At 37.1% G+C, this 21280-nt stretch overlaps 1 protein-coding gene across 1 annotated transcript in view; it reads right to left on the minus strand.

The window, feature by feature from the left end:
* Positions 1-21280, minus strand: part of MID1 (midline 1) — a 585480-nt gene that overhangs the window by 395172 nt on the left and 169028 nt on the right. Inside the window, exon 7 of the mRNA XM_032391085.1 lies at positions 223-284. The gene's annotated coding sequence lies outside the window, so the exon portion shown is untranslated. The remainder of the gene's footprint in view (positions 1-222; positions 285-21280) is intronic.

Raw genomic sequence — 21280 nt, forward strand, 5'->3', positions numbered from 1 at the left:
ATTCCCTAAACCCCGCAATATAAACAGACATATAAAACAGAAAATTTCTTTTCTTTGTTCTTTGTGGTCATTTCCATCAGCTACTAAACAAATGCTTTTTTTTTTTCCAGTGTACCTAATTTTCTGTTTAATTTCATCTTCTTAGGACAGAGTAAATGCCTATTCCTTGTCATCAGTATTAAATCCCATAAATAATTCTAGATGTCAGGACCATATTAGTACCTTAAAACAATGTTCCTCGAGATTTCTCCAAGGAGCAGATTGTCCAGTGTGAATAGGTACTCCTATTAAAAAAAAAAAAGAATTCTGTATTAATTTGAAAAATGTGGATTAAACAATGGTAACCAGGCATGCAGGATTTATCAGAGCTTTAAATATGCTAATATGTGCTAGGATCTCCAGGAGATGAATATAAAATCCCATGTTTCCCCAAATCGCTTGTCCACACAGCTCATTTTTCATGGAATTACCTCTTTCACAGTACTATGATCCTCAGATAGAACTAACACTTTGGGATACCCTATCTTAGAGGGATGACTTGAAATCTTAGGATTTTATCCTGGAAAGTGGGGTCACGATCTCATGAGAACACAATCACTTTTGTACACAAATGGTCTGCATATAAAGCAATGGTGGCTATAAAATGTCAGTGCCCTGAGCCCTAGGGTTGATCCTGATGATTTTGCTGGTTGGGAAGGTATCTCCTCTTTCTAATACTGCTCCCTATATAGGCTCCTCCCACCTTTATAAGCTCAGAAAAGCCAAATTCTTCAAAAGATGAATATAGTACTATTTTCAGTCAATACCAACACTTGTTTTAGAAATGTGTTACGCTAAACATGTCATCAGTGAATACAATGAAAGATAACAAAATCTACATTTGTATCATATTTTCCATGGTCATTTATTTTTTTTACTTTTTAAAAATTTTTTAATTTTATTTTATTATGTTATGTTAGTCACCATACAGTACATCATTAGTTTTTGACATAGTGTTCCATGATTCATTGTTTGCGTATAACACCCAGTGCTCCATGCAGTACGTGCCCTCCTTAATACCCATCACCGGGCTAACCCATCCCCCCACCCTCCTCCCCTCTAAAACCCTCAGTTTGTTTCTCAGAGTCCATAGTCTCTCATGGTTTGTTTCCCCCTCCGATTTCCCCCCCTTTATTTTTCCCTTCCTTCTCCTAATGTCCTCCATGCTATTCCTTATGTTCCACAAATAAGTGAAACCATATGATAATTGAGTTTCTCTGCTTGATTCATTTCACTTAGCATAATCTCCTCCAGTCCCATCCATGTTGATGTAACAGTTGGGTATTCATCCTTTCTGATGGCTGGAATATTACTCAGCCATCAGAAAGGATGAATACCCAACTTTCCATAGTTATTTAAACCTACCTTCCAATTTTGTCTCTTGATCAGCATTTCCCAAGCTTTAGTATCATAATAATCACCCATGGAATTTGGGATAAATAGTGATTCTTGGGTTCTACCAGCCCATGTGTTTTGAAATGCTTCCCTGGTAAGGCTTAATGATCAAGCATCTTTGGAAAATTCAAACTTAGCTGTACATTACAAACCTTATTTTTTTTAAAAAAAATCCCAGAATCCTAACAAAACCTACTGAATCAGAATCTCCAAAGGTGGGCTGGGTATCCCTATTTTTTTTAAAACATCTAAAACGTTTGGAGAGCCAGTTCTCTGCGGAGAACCAAGTTCTTGTACCTTAAATTATTTCAGTAGGTTGAAATAAGGAAAACACTAACATTCTCTCCATCCTTTGATTCATCTCTGACCTGGTGTTTTGTTTAATGTTCTTCTTAAACATTATACCTTTGAAATATAAGCTTTTAGAACATAATGGTGGCTAAATAGAGGAGGATGAACTAAAGGGGAACTTCAAATAATTTTGCTCTAGGAGAGTAAGAATATATATATAAAAACCATTTAACTAATCCTTTTAGGAGTGAGATATCAATTCTATTTTCCTTGTACCCTCTGGGTTTTTCTTGATTTTTTGAAATCCTTTCTCTATTCCTGGAATCCCTGTAAAGATATTTCTATATATTTATTCTCAAGTAGCATGAAAACATTTTGGAATTCTTTGCTAACTTAGTTTTATGATATTTTATAATTTTAGCAGATTTGGAAGTTATATAGATGCAAACATAATGCGATAGGCAAAATATACAGCCACTCATCTGGGGGATGAATAAAAAGAGAAAAATCCCTTTCAGTATTATCAGTTTCCATAATGTCTTATTAGTTCCCTAGAAATTTAATTTTGAAGCTGTGTCATACTTCCAAGATTTGATTTGAAGTAAAAGAGTCAATTTCAGTAAAATACCAAAAAGACGTTTTCACGTTTTCAATTTCATTAGACTGCATATCGGTATAAAACATACATGGATCCATGTCTCAATCTACTACTCTGTAACACTGGAGTTGAAATATTAAGCAAACAGTATTTCAGGTAAGAAACTTACCAGCAATTTGCTTTTACCTTGTGAAAAAAATAAAATAGTAGTTTCATACCCAAACACTGGTAAACAGACTATGGAATAATTTGAGTTTTAGGGCTATGAATATTCTGATTTTTATATTCATGCATTCCTTCAGGCATAAATGAAGTAGGCCACAGGGCAGTTGGAGGGTGACCACAGCCTGACAAACCTTACGGTTCAGCAGATGTGGTTGTAAGATATGGCTTCACTGAAAAATATTCACCACTAAGGAATTTTAGGACTCCACTCTGAGGTTTGATTTAAAAACTTGGAATTGCCAATAGAAAAGAAGTGTGTGGTACCATCATATGGGTCTTGGGACACAGAAATATTTAGTTGCCTCAAGTAAGCAATAATATGAGTCAACAGTATTTCAAATTGCAATCTTCTACAAATGTGCAAGTCATGAGCTGAGAAAGTTTTTCTGCGCACGCAATGTCTTTATTCAGTTTCTTTTTGTTGACTTCCAGATACCCGGGGGCTTTTCTTGGTGTATATATTAGAAACCCTCATGTGGGTCATTCCCTTTGAAAGATCGGCTCAATATTTGAGTAAATTATTTGAACAGCATATTCTTTGATTTGGAAATAACATGAATTCTCAACTAAATGTATAATTATTGAAATGTTCCAAGATTTTAAAGGAAATATCACATTCACAGTCATTTCCTGGGCTGTGGAGCTGAACACCATCATTTAAAATATACATTGAGAAATTCCATTTAAAATCATGAAATGCACAGGAATCAAGTAAGTACCTAGATGTGTGGGAGAATAGGGACCAAGGAGCTTCAGAAACAACCTAATGTCAACCTCATGCTTCAAAGTCTTGGGTTAATAAAAATTGAGTAAGACCAGCAGTACTACTTTGATCTAGATCAAAACTTCCCACTCTAATTCCTTGGCTGTAAGAGGAAAGTGAATTTCCAGATTTCTCGTTGTAAAGAAAAAAAATCTGAAAGATGCTGACATAATTCTTCAATGGTTCTAAAACTTGTGGTTAAATTTATGAAACTCCTTGAGTTACAATCTAACAGTTACATAAAGCAGGAGTGGTGGTGGGGGGGGGGGGGGGGGGGGGGGGAGGGAACCTGGTGAAATTAACATGTCCAAAAGTTACAAAGGAAACCTCTAAGATAAGGCAGAATTGCACTATCTTTTCCTTAATGGGTTCTGGTTCCCCACCTGGGGGATAATTCCTTCTGCGAGAAATACTTAGTTCACAAAACTCTTGATTTGTTCCAGTTTCTCACTTACCTTCCCACTGAATATTCAGAGTATCACTTACTTTTATTAGTCTGAACTCTTTGGTTGCCCAATCATGACAATATTCATTTTAAAATATTCTTGTTTACTTGCTGTGCCCTTGAAAATGACCATATAGAACACCACCACACTCACTCATACAGATGAATGAAGACCAAGCAAAAGAAAAGTCGTGTTCCCATTGCCTAAGAAGTTGGCAGTGTTCCTCACTGGACTGTAAGCTCTGTGAGGGGAGGGATATTAAGTGCTTGTTCTTCAGGGTGTCATCTCCACTAGCACGGTGGTTTGCACATAATACAACTCCATAAATATTTCAGTTTGGTTCATTACATCTGGGGTTATCAGCGCCTGTGCATTGGGTTTCCTCTACTTATTATCAATTACACTTCACAGTGACTTTTCTAGTTGCATTGGGTTTCCTCTACTTATTATCAATTACACTTCACAGTGACTTTTCTAGTTAGGCAGTATTACCCTCATTTCATCAAGTCCAAGGTCACATAGCAGGAAAGCAAAACAACTGAGATTAGAACCCAAGCTTTCTTATTCCAAGTTTATTACTCCCACCCACATCAGATACCTGAAACAGTATTCAGCAGACAGAAGCAGTTTCAAAATCTTTTCTCATCCCAGCAAATAAAGGATAGTATTTGATTCTTCTCATTTCTACCTGAATATCTGATATAGGAATCCTTCCTTAAGTGTTGAGATCACTATTTCTTTCAATTTTGAAGAAGCAGAAAAGTCTTCAGTTAATTAACTAGAGAAAAAGCTTCCCGATTCCCATTTCAATATTTTCCTAATCATATTTCTGTTTGGAACACAGGCACTGAATTTGGAACCTGAAGCCCATTTCCTGTCTAAAATGGTTTTCATTCATTGAATGTGAACACTTGTTTTTTATTGCAAAGTTGTTTACAAAGCCGAGCTGCTGCAATTCATTTCTTTTAATGAACAAAAGAGTGATGGAATATTTAGCTGGAAGGAATTCACAGAGAGTTGCGTGCAACTGGCAAAGAGTTTTAAGGAAAAGTTTTCAGTTCTAATGGAGGTTCCTCAGTCCAAATTGGAGGAACATTCAGGTAAAATTCTCCTAATGAAAGAACTGAATAAATGAGAAAAGGAAGTTTGATAATATCTTCAAACTAAACAGAGATGGTTCTCATCCAAAAGAATCATGCATTCGGGAAATATTAATAAACATCGAATCCTTGCTACACGCCAGGCATCAGGATCCAAAGTTCACCAGGACTTTGTGATTTGTACCCATAAAAGATAACCAACAATTTTATGTTTTTGCGAAAGGTGCCAAAAGACTACTGCTCCTAAAATACAATTCATCATTTGAAAGTGAATAATTCAGTGGTTTTTGGTATATTTATAGAGTTGTGCAATCATCATCACTATCTAATTCCAGAACATTTTTATCACCCCAGTAAGAAACTCTGTACCCAGTAGCAGTCACTCGCCATTCCCTCCTCCACCCAGCCCTTGAAATCTCTATGGATTTGCCTATTCTGGACATTTCATATAAACGGGATCATGCAATATGTGGTCTTTTGTGATTAACTCCTTTCACTTAGCATAATGTTTCTGAGGTTCATCTACATTGTACCATGATTCACTTCATTCCTCTTTAGCTGAATCATATTCCATTGTATGGATAAACCATAGTTTGTCCATCTATTCCTTAGTTGATGGACTTTTGAGTTGTTTGCACCTTTTGGCTATTATGGGATAATTTTGCATTGAACATTCATGTACATGTTTTCTCAAAAACATGTTCCTTTGATATGGTCAACTTAGAAGCAAAGAAAAATAAGACTCAGAAAGGTGCCTACCACTGTGCCAAAGACAGCACACGTATCAGTGGTTTGTTCCCTTTATTCCTGAATAGTATTTTACTAGATGAAGACACCACTGTTTATTCATTTACCAGTTGTAGGATGTTTGGGTTGTTTCTAGTTTTGGGTAATTATGAATAAAGCCACTATAAATGTTCACATACAGATTTTAGAGTGAATATAAATTTTAATTTCTCTTGGGTAAATATCTGGGAGTAGGACTGCTGCATCATATAATTCTGTTTAACTTTACAAGAAATTGCTACACTCTTTTCAAGGAGACCTGACCATTTTGCATTTCCACCAGCAATGTATCAGTTCCCATTGCTCTAAATCCTTGCTAACACTTGATATTGCTAGATATTATTTGTTTCTTTAGTTTTTAACCATTCTGACACATGTACATTGATATCTCACTGTGATCCCTTTAAGTTTTGATGTTCAAAATTATCCTAGGTGGGTTTTTTTACATTGTTTTTTACCTGGAAAGTAACCTGATACTGTTTTCTTTTTCTTTTTTTTATAGATTTTATTTATTTATTTGAGAGAGAGAGAGAGCACGGGCAAGTGGGGGGGCAGGGAGGGGCAGAGGGAGAGGGAGAAGCAGACTCCCCGCTGAACAGGGAGCCTGACGTGGGGCTCGATCCCAGGACCCTGGGATCAGGACCTGAGCCGAAGGCAGATGCTTAACCGACTGAGCCACCCAGGCGCCCCCATTATTGTTGTTTTCTAGCATTTTAAAAAACTTGCACAGAAGTAGAGAGAATGGTATAATAAATCTGCATAAACTGTTCACCCAGCTTCAATGATGATCAACATTTTTGCCAATTTGTTTCATCTAGTACCACCACCATTTTCTGGTTTGTTTTTTCTGGAGTCCTTTTAAGCAAAGCTCATACTTCATCTCATTTCACTATTAAGTATTTCAATATGAATCTCTTGAATAACTTTAAAAATAAAACAAAATGTAATCACAAGTAACAACATTAACGATAATTCCTTAATGTCCTCTAATATTCAGCCTATGCTCAAATATCCCCAATTGCCTCAAACGTGTCTTTTTAAAAGTTGCTTTGTTTAAATTTAATTTGCTTATGATGTGAGGTGGAAGCTAAAAAATTTGAGGTCCTACCTCCAAATGATTGAGTTTCCACTCAATTTTCAGAAATAGTTTAAGCTTAGTTCAGATTTTACCCAAGTTATAGCTTAGCTATTTCAAATTATATTTTTATTACACAACAGCAAGTGGAGATTATAAGGCAGATATTAAGAATACAGAATTGGCATATCATTTAACCCACAGATCAAAACACTTAAAAGATGACTGCCACTATTAAACAGTGTAGACGACTGATTCTGTTGGCAGTGAATACATGGGTTCGCACTTTATAAAGTTCTTTATAAAGAACCCCTTCCCATGCCCCCACCTCTTTATTTGTCCACTAACAGAAGGACATGCTTCTCTTAACTGGCACTGTTGCAAACAAGGGCTATTCATAGTAGGCCCTCAAAACTATTGAGAATTAATAAGATGTCCCATCAAGAAGTGTGTGTGTGTGCGCGCGCGCGTGCGTGTGCGCGCGTTATGTGTGTGTGTTTTGCATTAGGGGCTTAAGCCAAATGAAATTTTGGTTTTGTTTTGGAATAAAACCCATATAAGGAATTTTTTGCCATGCCAGTTTAACTTCTACTTTATTTAGAAACAGATAAGACTTTATTTTGAATTAGTTCCATTTTAGTTCACAGTTGAGTCATACAAACATCTAGAGATTAATAAGTAGATTTAAAGATAAGCAACTTGGTGTGTTCTGTTCTAGTTTTTTTTAATTAATATCTCAGTGTAAATTCTTGGTTGTTACAAGACTTTTCTTCAATCCGAACCATCGTGCTGTGTTATATGGTTCCCTACAGCCCCTGAGCTCTTTTTCAACATTTGCACAAATGTATTTGCTTGCTCTATTACCATTTAGTCCAGATAACAAGGCTCAAGTAAATGTAGCCTGCACAATAAGAATATAATCACTGTTTAAAATCAAACTTCAGAGTGGGTCAACATGGCATAATCTCCTGCCTAAGTGATCTGTAATTCGCCTCTCCAGATAGTCATCTTGGCCCTGGAGTAGTTTAAAAGGTAGTAGCTGCCAAAAATTGTTAACCATTAAACAAAGGTTTACTTTTCTTTTGTGTGACAGGAACAAAGGTGCACTTTTAAATCTATGTCTAAAAAATGTGTAGGTTTTGAAGAGTTCAATCTGCTCTACAACTCTTGCTTTTAGTATCCTGAACAGACCTTTTAAAAGTGCTTGGGGGTTTTGGTTTGTTTTTTTGTTTTTTATTTTGCCTTGATTAGGTGATCTCAGCCAAGGTATGTGTTTTATTTCTGGGGGTGTAAGTTGACACAAACAAAACTTGGAAAACAGTCCTAAGAGGAGGGCATATTACACTGAAATGTATTCCATCAATCGCCAGAATATTTAAGAACACTGAGTCATCATCATGGGTAATGCCCCCTTCATGAGGGCAAAAAGGAGTTTTCATCATGAAGAATATTCATCTCTCTTACTGAACCATGGTGCAACGTAGCAGTCCACATATTCGCCTTTCATGGTAGCTAAAAAGTAAACATTAGCATTTTTGCTCACTTTTCAATTTCATAAAGTTAGCCCACTGCATTACTTCCAGCTTCAAAGAATTCTATAGTTTCATTTTCAAGGCAACTCTAGAAGACATGGCATTTTAAGCACGAGGAGACTCGAGACTCCTACACATGCAGCCTCTCATGGATTCAATTAGTCACCATTAGAACCTGAAGATCTAAGTTTCTATGTAGTTGACTGTGCTTAAGGCAGGTTTTTCCCAGGGCATTGTGTCTTTTCACAATTATATTCGGTTTCTGCCAAGTTCTCCTTTTGGAACTTAGAAGGACAATGCCAGGTTTTTCATTAGTGTAATGAGCCCATTCGCCAGAGCCAATGGGATATCTTGTTACTTTTCAAATTCCTTAGAGTAAAAATGTTGGCAAAGTCATTGCTTTCTTCTACCTATTAGAAATGTTTTTCTTTACTTCCAGATAAAAGACACAAAGATAGTTGAAGTGATGTTTTATAACTATGGTTTTTCAACCTCCCTGGCACCGTGAACATTTGGGGTCAGATAATTCTTTGTAGAGGGGGCTGTCCTATGCATTGTGGGATGCTTACCAGCATCCCTGGCCTCCATCCACTAGATACTAGTAGCTACCCCACCCCAGTCGTGACAACCACGAATGTCTCCAGACATCGCTAAATGTCCTCTAGGGGACAAAATCACCCCCCGTTGAGAACCATGGTTTTATAACCAGTGAGACAAATATTCATTTTCTGTCTTTTAAATTATTTAGGGGCACCTGGGTGGCTCAGTTGGTTGAGTGTCCAACTCTTGATTTCGGCTCAGGTCATGATCTCGGGTCCTAAGATCGGGCCCCATGTCAGGCTTCACACTAAGTGGGGAGTCTGCTTGAGAATTCTCTCCCTCTCCCTCTGCCCCTCCCTATGCTCATGCTTTCTCTCTCTCTCTCTTTCTTTCTCGCTCTCTCTCAAATAAATAAAATCTTTTAAAAATTAAAAATAAATTATTTATTTATTAATACATTCTACAGTCAGCTACTATGGAAGGAGTGGTGCTGGACACAAGGTGGTACTACACAAGATCCTTGCATGACGCTTGTCCCCACAGAGTTTATGGATTAGCCTAGGAAGCCCACAGTCTAACCTTATTCCTGATATCTCCATAGCAAGAGTCCTGAACCACGGTCAGTATAGGCTAGGTCCCATTCTATGAACTCACATCTTGCCTTGGCTCATAACCCTCAAATCCCCAAACCAGAGCATCTGTGTGACCTCAATCGTCACTCCAAAGGATGATCCTGCTCTCTTTTGAGCTATTTCATGGTACTGCGTTGGTGCCATTCATTACCTACTTCCTGGTTTATAGATGCTATCTATATACAGCTCATAATTTTCTTATTCCTAGTGACTGGCACCACCCTAAGATAGATGCCTGGCTGACTGCCTGGATGGATGGTTGGGTCAGTTACCGTGGAGTAGCTTGACATCCAAACTAGAGCTTGGAGACAATTTTTTTTTTTCTTTTTGTAGTATGAGAATGACATGACCAAAACAATTACTTATAAATATCATCCATGTGACATTGTGCTGGAAAAATTGGAGAAGGGAAAACCTGAAGCCATAGAGATAGTAATGAAATTATTTTATATTCTTTATATAGATCAATAAAGTACATTAGTAGAATAATGGCAATGTAAATGAGGAACGAATGAACAAAAAGGAGAACCATTTCAAGGAAAAAATAAATAAAAGTTTAGAAGAGGAAGTGATCACTACAAAGGAAATGAAAGTCAAAGGATTCTGAAGTTCAGAGTGTGGGGATCTGAAAGTATGGTTTCTCCATTAAATACAAATAGAAGTTTTGAGATGAGTCAAAGATGTTAGGACATACTGAGACCATCATTCTTCATGTAACTCTCCTCTTTTGAAAGCAATATTCTTATGAATTTTTTTACTCTTACATTAAGTTCAGCAGTAATCTAAAAGCAACCAAATTAGGGAGTCAGATGATTGACTTTGTGAACAATATCACATGGGAAACAATGATGAGAAAAGCAACACAATACAGATTAAAGAGGACTTATAGGATCCCTTTACCATTGTGAGAACAGACTGTGGCGGGGCTAGGGTAGAAGCAGGGACATCATTTAGGAATCTGTTATATTAAACCCCAGTGTCAGGGGTGGGAACTATGAGAAGTGGTCAGATTAGGGATATACTGCAAAGACTGAGCCAACAGAATTTGTAGATGAATTCATTATAAAAAATGACTCAAAAAAGACCCCAAGATTTATGGTGTGATTTACTGAGTTAAGGAACTTAGGGAAGTAGCTAATCTGAGAGGATATCAAAAATTCATTTGTTAACATGGTAACACTGAACTCTTTAGAATATCTAAGCATAGATATCAAATAGTCATTCAGAAATACGAATCTAAAGTTAGGGGCTTGACTGGAAATAAAAATTTGGGAGTAGTATTGCACAGGTTTCTTAATTGGAGACAATAGAATCCCCTCTAGCCAGTTTAAATAGAAATGGGATGCTATAATATATGCACTCTTATGTTTATTACAGTATTACTTACAATAGCCAAGAGATGGAAGCAACCTAAGTGTCCATTGATTGACGAATGGATAAAGAAGGTGTAGTGTATATATACAATGGAATATTACTCAGCTATAAAAAAGGATGAGATCTTGCGATTTGTGACAACATGGATGGGCCTAGAGGGTATTGTGATAAGTGAAATAAGTCAGACCGAGAAAGACAAATACCATGATTTCACTCATATTTGGAATCTCAAAAACAAAAAACAAAAAACAAATAAGAATAAGCAAAGAAACAAAAAGCAGAATCAGACCTATAAATAGAACAAAGTGATGGTTGCAAAAGGAGAGAGGGGTAGAGGGATGGGCAAAATGGGTGAAGGGAACTGGGAGATACAGGCTTTCAGTTACAGACTGAATAAGCCACAGGAATAAAAGGTACAGCATAGGGAATATAGTCAATGATATTGTAATAGCATTGTATGATGATAGATGGTAGCAACACTTGCAGTAAGCATAGTATAATATATAGAGATGTTGAATCACTATGTTGTACATCTGAAACTAATGTAACATTGTGTGTCAACTCTACTCAAAAAATAAGAAAAATAAAAACCATAACAACTAAAATAAAAAGTAACACCTTCAGCTCTAACTGGAAAGGCAACATAAGAAGAGTAAAAGTTGGCTCTGATGTAGACGTTCCATATTAAAAACATAGAACTATAATAATCCTTAATCAGTAAATGTGGGGAAAAAAGCAGTTGTAGTGTTCCTAATTTTATTCTGTATTATGCATTTAGGCTAAGTCAAAGTACAAAAATGTGCTGAATAAGGGGGCACCTGACTGGCTCAGTCAGTAGAGTGTGCAACTCTTGATCTCAAGGTTGTTAAGTTCGAGCCCCATGTTGGGTATAGAGATTACTTAAAAAAATAAAATCTAAAAAAATGTGCTAAATGAAATATTTTTAATTTATGTAGAATTGTATAGGCTGATCAAATAAAGAAAATTCAATAAAATGAAAAAAAAAAAAAAAGAAATGGAGTATTACATGGTTCCAAGAATAGATAGAACAAGACCTGGATGTTACATAGCCAAACATGATGCAGCCAGGGCAAACATCCAACCACACCATGGGAAAGTTCTAATAGAAACACCATTGTTGGTACTACCCACTGTGACATTAGGGACTGGACACTGGAAATCTATCTGACTTCCTTCAGACAAAGCAGATATACCTTAGTCATGAAAGGTGACCCTATCTCTCCTAGTCATGTGCACCCAGATTTTGCACTGGTGCCTATGAGTTGAAGAAATTCAGCCACATGTCTCCACTCCAGCTATAAGAAAAACATGCCATTTTAGCTTTACAACTTCTTGAGTGTTAGAAGGAAAGCTAGAGGAGTTTGGAATGAGTGTTGAATAAGTAAACTTGCTATATTTGCTTCAGGGAGCCAGTGGTGTATAGATGGTATTTACAATTATGGTACTGGGTGAGGCCACTTGGGGAGAGAAGAGGGACAGTGGCTGGGCTGAGTCCTTGAGCACCCCAATACTTAGATATCCAGGGAGGAAGCTGAGAACAATCAGGTAGTGAGGAGAAGAAAAACCAGAAAAGTATTGTGTCCTAGAAGCTAGAGGAGTAAGTGGTCGACTGTACTGAATGGTGCTTTGAGATAGATTAAGAACAGAACTGACCACTGGATTTGAAAACATGTAGACCATTCATGACTTTGACAAAAGGTATTTCAGTGGAGTGATTAGAATGGGTGAATAAGAGATCTGGAGAGGGTGAAATGGAGATGATGTGTATAAAGGGGTAAAGATATGGTGATGGGAGTTGGTGGGGGAATGGGACCAAGGGAAGGTCTTCTTTCAAATGGTAGATATTTAAAAATCTAAGAGAAAAAACGCATAACATAGCCACATATCTAAACAATCCAGCCAAGTTGTATATTTTGAATTTTCTTTCATAAAAGCTGGTTTATTGCCTGATCTGTGCAAATACCGTGTTTTTAAACATTTTTTTCTAACCTGCTGGAATGCCCCTGTGGCAGGATGTCAAGGGCTTTCTGTTTATCATCTCACTGTGCTCTGCGTCTTGACACACTCATCCTTTCACAACTGGAGAATAAACTCTCTGATCTTGTTCACACTTTCCCTGAAGCACTCCTCATTTCAGCTTTCTCTACCTTTAACAAACATGTTCATCAGAAAATATTACCCTTGTGTTATCCAGAAGAGGAAGGCACTTAACTTTAGAAGGGGCTAGAATGTGAAGGTCAAATCATATAGTGTGTAGCCATTTGAGACTGTCTTCTTTTACTCAGTATAATTCTTTTGAGATTCATTTGTATTGTATCAATAGTTTCTTCCTTCTTATTGCTGAGTAATATTCTATTTTATGGATGCACCACCACTTCTTTATCCTTTCACCAATTGGTGAACATGGGAGTTGTTTCCAAAATTAAGAATAAAACTTCAATGTGGTATATATACAATGGAATATTACTCAGCCATAAAAAAGAATGAAATCTTGTCATTTGCAATGACATGGAGGGAGCTAGAGAGTATTATGCTGAGCAAAATAAGTCAGAAAAAGATGAATACCATATGATTTCACTCGTATGTGGAATTTAAGAAACAAAACAGATAAACATAGGGGGAAAAGAAAAAGAGAGACAACCCAGAAAATAGACTCTTAACTGTAGAGAACAAACTGAGGGTTACTGGAGGGGAGGTGGGCAGGGGGACGAGATAAATGGGTGATGGGTATTAAGGAGGATACTTGTGGTGAGCACTGGGTGTTGTATGTAAGTGATGAATCACTGAATTCTACACCTGAAACAAATATTACACTGTACATTAACCAACTGGAATTTAAATAAAATCTTGAAGAAAAAAAAAGGACAAAACTGCTAAATATATTCACATTCATTTTTTGGTGTGGACAAATAAAGAGAAATGTCTTCAATGTTTTCATTTCTCTTGGGTAAGTATGGAGTGTAACTGCTGAATCATAATATAAGTGTATGGTTAACTTTAATCTATACCAGAGGTAGTAACCATTTTATAGTCCAACCAGCAATTCATCTCGCATCCTAAAAGCTTGCTAAACTCACTTATTAGTTCTAATATGTTTTTTGTAAAATATTTGGGATTTTCTACATAGTCAATCACGTTGCTGAAGAAAAAGACATGTTTTATTTGCTCCTTTCCAATCTGTGCTTAAAAAAAAAAACAACTGCCATATTTCACTGGCTAGAATCTCCCAGTATGATGTTGACTGGAAGTGGTGAAAATAAAAACCCTTGCCTTATTCTTGATCTTGGAAAGAAAATATTCGATCTTGAATAGGAAAGTAGGAGGTTGGCTATAGATGTTTTCACTGATGCCCTTTATCAGAATGAAGACAGTTTGCCTGATGAATACGTGTTGAACTTCGTCAAATGATTTTTCTGCATCTATCGAGATGATCATGATGAATTTCACTGATGTTTTAATGTTGAACCAACCTTGCATTACTAGGATAAGTCCTACTTGGTCATAATATAATTTAATTCCTACATTTTATTTGTTAATATTTTGTTAAGAATTTTTGTGTTTATGCTCCTGAGGGATATTGGTCTGTAATTTTCTCTCCTTTAAATGTCTTTGGTCTTGGTATCAGGGTAATGCTGGCCTCAAAATCTGAGCAGGAATGTGCTTCATGTTCCTCTATTTTCAGGAAAAGTTTATATAAAATTGTGTTATTTCTTCCTTTGTTGTTTGGTAAAATTTGCCAGTGAAGTTATCAGAGCCCAGGGTTTTCTTTGTTGGAAGATGTTTAACTACAAATTTAATTTCATTATTTGGTGTAGGATTATTCAGGTTATTTGTTTTTTCTTGAGTGAGCTTAAGTGGTAGGTATTATACCATTTGAACAATTTTTTCCATTGCATCTAAGTTACCATTTCTATTAGCAAAAAATTGTTCAAAGTAGTTCCTTATTTCCTTTTTAATGTCCTTAGGATCTTTAGTGATGTTTCCTTTTTCATCACTGATACTGTTTAATTTGTGAGTTCTCTCTTTTTTCTTTAGCAGTTCAGCTAAAAATTTTTTTTATCAACTTTATTGATTTTTTTCAAAGAAATAGATTTGGCTTTTATTGATTTTCTCTTTTCTCTGTTTTTAATTCCATTGATTTCTGGCCTTATTTTTATTGCTTAATCTTTTATTTATTGATTTCAGTTAAATTTGCTTTTTTGTAATTTACTTAGGTAGAAGTTTAGGAAATTGGTTTGAGACCTTTGTTTTGAAACATTTAATGCTATACATTTTCCTCTTAGTGTTGCTTTAGCTGCATTCCACACAATTTATATGTTGTCTATTTAACTCATTAAAATATGTTCTCCTTGTGACTTTCTCTTTGTCTAATGGGTTATTTAGAAGTGTGTTATTTCATTTCTAAAAATTTGAACGATTTTCCAAATAACTTCTTATTGATTTCTAGTCTAATTACTTTTTAGTCAGACACATAATTTTAATATTTTCAATTATTTTAAATCTGTCCAGGTTTGTTTTATGGCTCAGAATATGGTCTATTCATATTCTATGTTTATCATACTTAGTTTCACTACAGAAATATTCATATGCTTCACTACAGACATATTCATATGATTGATTTCCTGGGGTTTCCCCAGCCTCCACTATAGGTGTTATATAATACACAGTATATGCACCATGTAATCTTCCTAAAACCTGAAAAACTGTGAATTCTAAAACACATCTGGTTTCAGGGATTTGGTATAATTGTGGACTGATTTCTTGGTTATATTATACATGTGATCCAGAATATGTTTATATTGTTTTTAGATTATCATTGACATAAAAACACATAAATTAAGAAATTCATAGGAAAACTTTAAGACTCTAAAGAATATTTCCCTAGACCATGGAGGCCATGGTTCCCAGCCAAAAAACTTAGCAATGATGAATTTATGATATAATAGTGTTGAGTTTTCTTTGGCTCTAGCTGCTTTTCTTAGAAGAGACCTCCTTTGAAATGCTGAACTATCTGACAGGCAAATTTGGGTGGCACTTTTTGTTTTGGATTTTCTTGGAGATGATCAGAATTGTCAAAGGCAATTTTACTGTTTTTCTGTGATGAGTACTAAAAATTTCAAGGATAGCCCTGAGGAGATAGAGAAGATAAACAGTTCATGACAAATATCAATCTCATTCTAGATCAGAACTATCTTGCTTATTGAAATCCTATAATTATCTATTGAAACCAAGAAATTGCTTATCAAAACCAAGGAAGTTGGCAGTTTTAGAATAAATTCTTACCAACAGTATTCCCAAATCTGTAGTAATGAACCTGAGGAAAAGAGTACATTTAAGTGTCCTTACAATTGCAAACCTCAGCCCAGATTTAAATAATGCCAGTCTTTATTAAAAAATATTATCAAATGGAAATGATAAATCAATGGGGCTTCAATTTTGTAGGATTAGGGGAAAAGCCTCAAGATCAGCAAGTAGGAGTTAAATTAGTAAATTCAATAGATAATGTGTAGGTCAGCCAAACCCACAAGCAGGAGGCAGACAATGCAGGAACAGAAAGCAGCAAAGCTCTGACACAGTTGGCATTCTTTTAACCACAAGAATCTGAGGAATCAAGAGAATTGTGGGAAACTGACTAGAGATCCTGAAGGTTGATGCCACAACTTCTCTGCACATTTTCCACTCCTGGTCACCCAGGAACAAAGACTCCCACCTTATTTCAATGACATTATAAAACGAAATTCATATGATAATGAGGAAAACAGTAATCGGGGGTGGACCAGAAGATCATCTGGTTAGTTCTATCTTGACAGAGTCTTGATCACAAGGTTAGGTTTGATGTCATTAAGGGAAAGAATATTAAAAATTACTTTTAACTGGGTGCTACTGATGTATTGCTTCTTCCCATGGAATCTGGGTGGACTCCATGTTAAATAATAAAAGTGATGTGGTTATGAACTCAAGTGGAATGACATTATCTACTCTTAGATCCCTGCTTAGAAGAAAAAGTTTAGGAAGCTAAGATTCAGGACCAGAACCAGATGGATGCCCCATTTCCTGGTGCTCTGTGCAAGGCAGAGGATGGGTGTCAGTGACTCTTATTGCTGAAATAGCCCTATCTCTTTATGCTTGGGCTGGGAAGATGGGTGGCACACAGAAAGTCAGAGTCTACACAGCATTATTGACTGGGCACTCATATTTCACTTATATTTTGCCTAGATTTAAAAAAAAAAACAACTAGATCAGGACTTAATCAAAAACAAGTTACTAGAGAGTTCTTGAGCAAGATGGCAGAGGAGTAGGAGACCTAAGTTTCGTCTGGTCCCAGGAATTCAGCTAGATAGGGATCAAGCCATTCTGAACACCTACGAACTCAACAGGAGATCGAAGAAAAGAATAACAGCAACTCTCTGAACAGAAAAGTGACCACTTTCTGGAAGGTAGGATATGGGGAGAAGTGAATCCAAGGTGATATATGGGAAGATAGACCACGGGGGGAGGGAGCCTCCATCAGCCACTACCGGCAAGTGATAGAGGAGCAGAGCACAAAATTGGAACTTTTAGAAGTCGGCTCCGCTGAGGGATGTCACTCCAGTGGCTAAGTGGGGGGTGGAACCTGCACTGGGACAGTGTGGTCTCAGGACCCTCAGGGTCACAGAAAGACTGGGGGTGCCTGAGTGCGGCAGAGCTCCCAGGGATCGGAGTGGGGAAGCCAGCTGCAGAGACGGAGCCGAGGAGCAGGCTCTCAGCTCGGGGTTGCCATAAACTGTGATCCACGGCACAGTCGGGCCTCTGCTCCTCCAGCAGGGACCCAACAAGTGGCAGATCCAGGGAGACTCCCCTTCCTCCCCCAGGAGGAGTGGCGTGGGAGCACACCGCAGGGATCTGCTGGGTTTGGAGACTTCACACGGAGTCATGTGCCAGGGATAGAAACGCACGGTCACAGGCCAAGTGAGCACAGAGTACGGCTGGAGACCAGGGAGACGGGAGTGATTGACTGCTTTTCTCTGAGGGCACACTGAGGAGCGGGGCCCCAAGTTCTCGGCTCCTCCAGGGCGGAGATTGGGAAGCCGCCATTTTCACTCTCGTCCTCCAAAGCTGTACGGAAAGCTTGCAGGGAACAAAAGCTCCCGAGAGCAAACCTGAGCAGATTACTTAGCCCGGACCGGCAAGGGCGGGGCAATCCCACCTCCGGCAAAGACATTTGGGAACCACAGCAACAGGCACCCCCGCCCAGAAGATCAGCAAGAACAGCCAGCCAAGACCAAGTTTACCGATCAATGAGAACAGCAGAACTCCAGCACTAGGGGAACACTGCACATAAAATTCATGGCTTTTTTCCCATGATTCTTTAGTCTTTCAAAGTTAATTTTTTTAATTTTCCTTTTTTCTTTCTTTTTTTTTTTGAATTTTTCTTTTTCCCTTTTTCAACCAACATCTTATCAATCCCTTTTTTAAAATTTTTTTTTTATTTTTCATTTTTAGAGTCATATTCTATCCCTTCATAGTAGTTAACCTTATTTTTGGTATATATATAAGTTGTTCTCTCTTTAAAATTTTGGGATACGGTTTCTTCTAACAGACCAAACTATACCCTAAATCTCTAGTGTATGGCTTTGTTCTAGTCTCCTGCCTGATCACATTCTCTACCCCCCTGCCTTTTTTAATTCCTCTTCTTTCTTTTTTCAACCAACTTCTTATCAATTCCTTTTATAAAATCTTTTATAATTTTCCTCTTTACAGTCATATTCCATCCCTTCATCGTATTTACCCTTATTTTTGTACATATATAAGGTTTTCTTTCTTTAAAATTTTGGGAGGCACTTTCTTCTAAAAAACCAAAATGTGCCCAAAATCTAGTGTGTGGCACTGATCTATGCACCAGCCTGATCATATCTGATCATATTCTTTTTTTTTTTAATCTTTTTCTTTTTTTTCCTTTCCATTTCTTTTCCCCCAGTTTCAGGTCTCTTCTGATTTGTTTAGTGTATATTTTTCTGAGGTCGTTGTTACCCTGTTAGCATTTTGTTCTCTCATTCATCTATTCTCCTCTGGACAAAATGACAAGATGGAAAAAATCACCTCAACAAAAAGAACAAGAGGCAGTACCGACTGCCAGGGACCTAATCAGTACGGACATTAGTAAGACGTCGGAACTAGAGTTCAGAATGACGATTATAAAGATACTAGCTGGACTTGAAAAAAAGCATGGAAGATATTAGAGAAACCCTTTCTGGAGAAATCAAAGAACTAAAATCTAACCAAGTTGAAATCAAAAAGGCTATTAATGAGGTGCAATCAAAAATGGAGGCTCTAACTGCTAGGATAAATGAGGCAGAAGAGAGAATCAGTGATATAGAAGACCAAATGATGGAGAATAAAGAAGCTGAGAAAAAGAGAGATAAACAATGACTGGATCACGAGGGCAGAATTCGAGAGATAAGTGATACCATAAGACAAAACAATATTAGAATAATTGGGATCCCAGAAGAAGAAGAAAGAGAGAGAGGGGCAGAAGGTATATTGGAGCAAATTATAGCAGAGAACTTCCCTAATTTGGGGAAGGAAACAGGCATCAAAATCCAGGAGGCACAGAGAACCCCCCTGAAAATCAATAAAAATAGGTCAACACCCCGACATCTAATAGTAAAACTTACGAGTCTCAGAGACAAAGAGAAAATCCTGAAAGCAGCTCGGGACAAGAGATCTGTAACCTACAATGGTAGAAACATTAGATTGGCAACAGACCTATCCACAGAGACCTGGCAGGCCAGAAAGGACTGGCATGATATATTCAGAGCACTAAATGAGAAAAATATGCAGCCAAGAATACTATATCCAGCTAGGCTGTCATTGAAAATAGAAGGAGAGATAAAAAGCTTCCAGGACAAACAAAAACTAAAGGAATTTGCAAACACGAAACCAGCCCTACAAGATATATTGAAAGGGGTCCTCTAAGCAAAGAGAGAGCCTAAAAGTAACATAGACCAGAAAGGAACACAGACAATATACAGTAACAGTCACCCTACAGGCAATACAATGGCATTAAATTCATATCTTTCAATAGTTACCCTGAATGTAAATGGGCTAAATGCCCCAATCAAAAGACACAGGCTATCAGATTGGATTAAAAAAACAAGACCCATCGATATGCTGTCTGCAAGAGACTCATTTTAGACCCAAAGACACCCCCAGATTGAAAGTGAGGGGGTGGAAAACCATTTACCATGTTAATGGACAGCAAAAGAAAGCTGGGGTGGCAATCCTTATATCAGACAAATTAGATTTTAAACCGAAGACTATAATACGAGATGAGGAAGGACACTATATCCTACTTAAAGGGTCTATCCAACAAGAAGATCTAACAATTGTAAATATCTATGGCCCTAACATGGGAGCAGCCAATTATATAAGCCAATTAATAACAAAAGCAAAGAAACACATCGACAACAATACAATAATAGTAGGGGACTTTAACACCCCCCTCACTGAAATGGACAGATCATCTAAGCAAAAGATCAACAAGGAAATAAAGACTTTAAATGACACACTGGACCAAATGGATTTCACAGATATATTCAGAACATTCCATCCCAAAGCAACAGAATACACATTGTTCTCTAGTGCTCATGGAACATTCTCCAGAATAGATCACATCCTAGGTCACAAATCAGGTCTCAACCGGTACCAAAAGACTGGGATCATTCCCTGCATATATTCAGACCACAATGCTTTGAAACTAGAACTCAGTCACAAGAGGAAAGTCAGAAAGAATTCAAATACATGGAGGCTAAAGAGCATCCTACTAAAGAATGCATGGGTCAACCAGGAAATTAAAGAAGAATTAAAAAAAACGCATGGAAACAAATGAAAATGAAAACACAACTGTTCAAAATCTTTGGGATGCAGCAAAGACAGTCCTAAGAGGAAAGTATATAGCAATACAAGCCTTTCTCAAGAAACAAGCAAGGTCTCAAATACACAACCTAACCCTACACCTAAAGGAGCTGGAGAAAGAACAGCAAATAAAGCCTAAACCCAGCAGGAGAAGAGAAATAATAAAGATCAGAGCAGAAATCAATGAAATAGAAACCAAAAGAACAGTAGAACAGATCAACCAAACTAGGAGCTAGTTCTTTGAAAGAATTAATAAGATTGATAAACTCCTGGCCAGACTTGTCAAAAAGAAAAGAGAAATGACCCAAATAAATAAAATCATGAATGAAAGAGGAGAGATCACAACCAATTCCAAAGAAATACAAACAATTATAAGAACATATTATGAGCAACTATATGCCAACAAATTAGATAATCTGGAAGAAATGGATGCATTCCTAGAGATGTATAAACTACCAAAACTGAACCAAGAAGAAATAGAAAACCTGAACAGAACTATAACCACTAAGGAAATTGAAGCAGTCATCAAAAATCTCCCAACAAACAAGAGCCCAGGGCCAGATGGCTTC

Source organism: Phoca vitulina, unplaced genomic scaffold, assembly GCF_004348235.1.
Source record: "Phoca vitulina isolate PV1807 unplaced genomic scaffold, GSC_HSeal_1.0 scaffold60, whole genome shotgun sequence".
Taxonomy (NCBI): domain Eukaryota; kingdom Metazoa; phylum Chordata; class Mammalia; order Carnivora; family Phocidae; genus Phoca; species Phoca vitulina.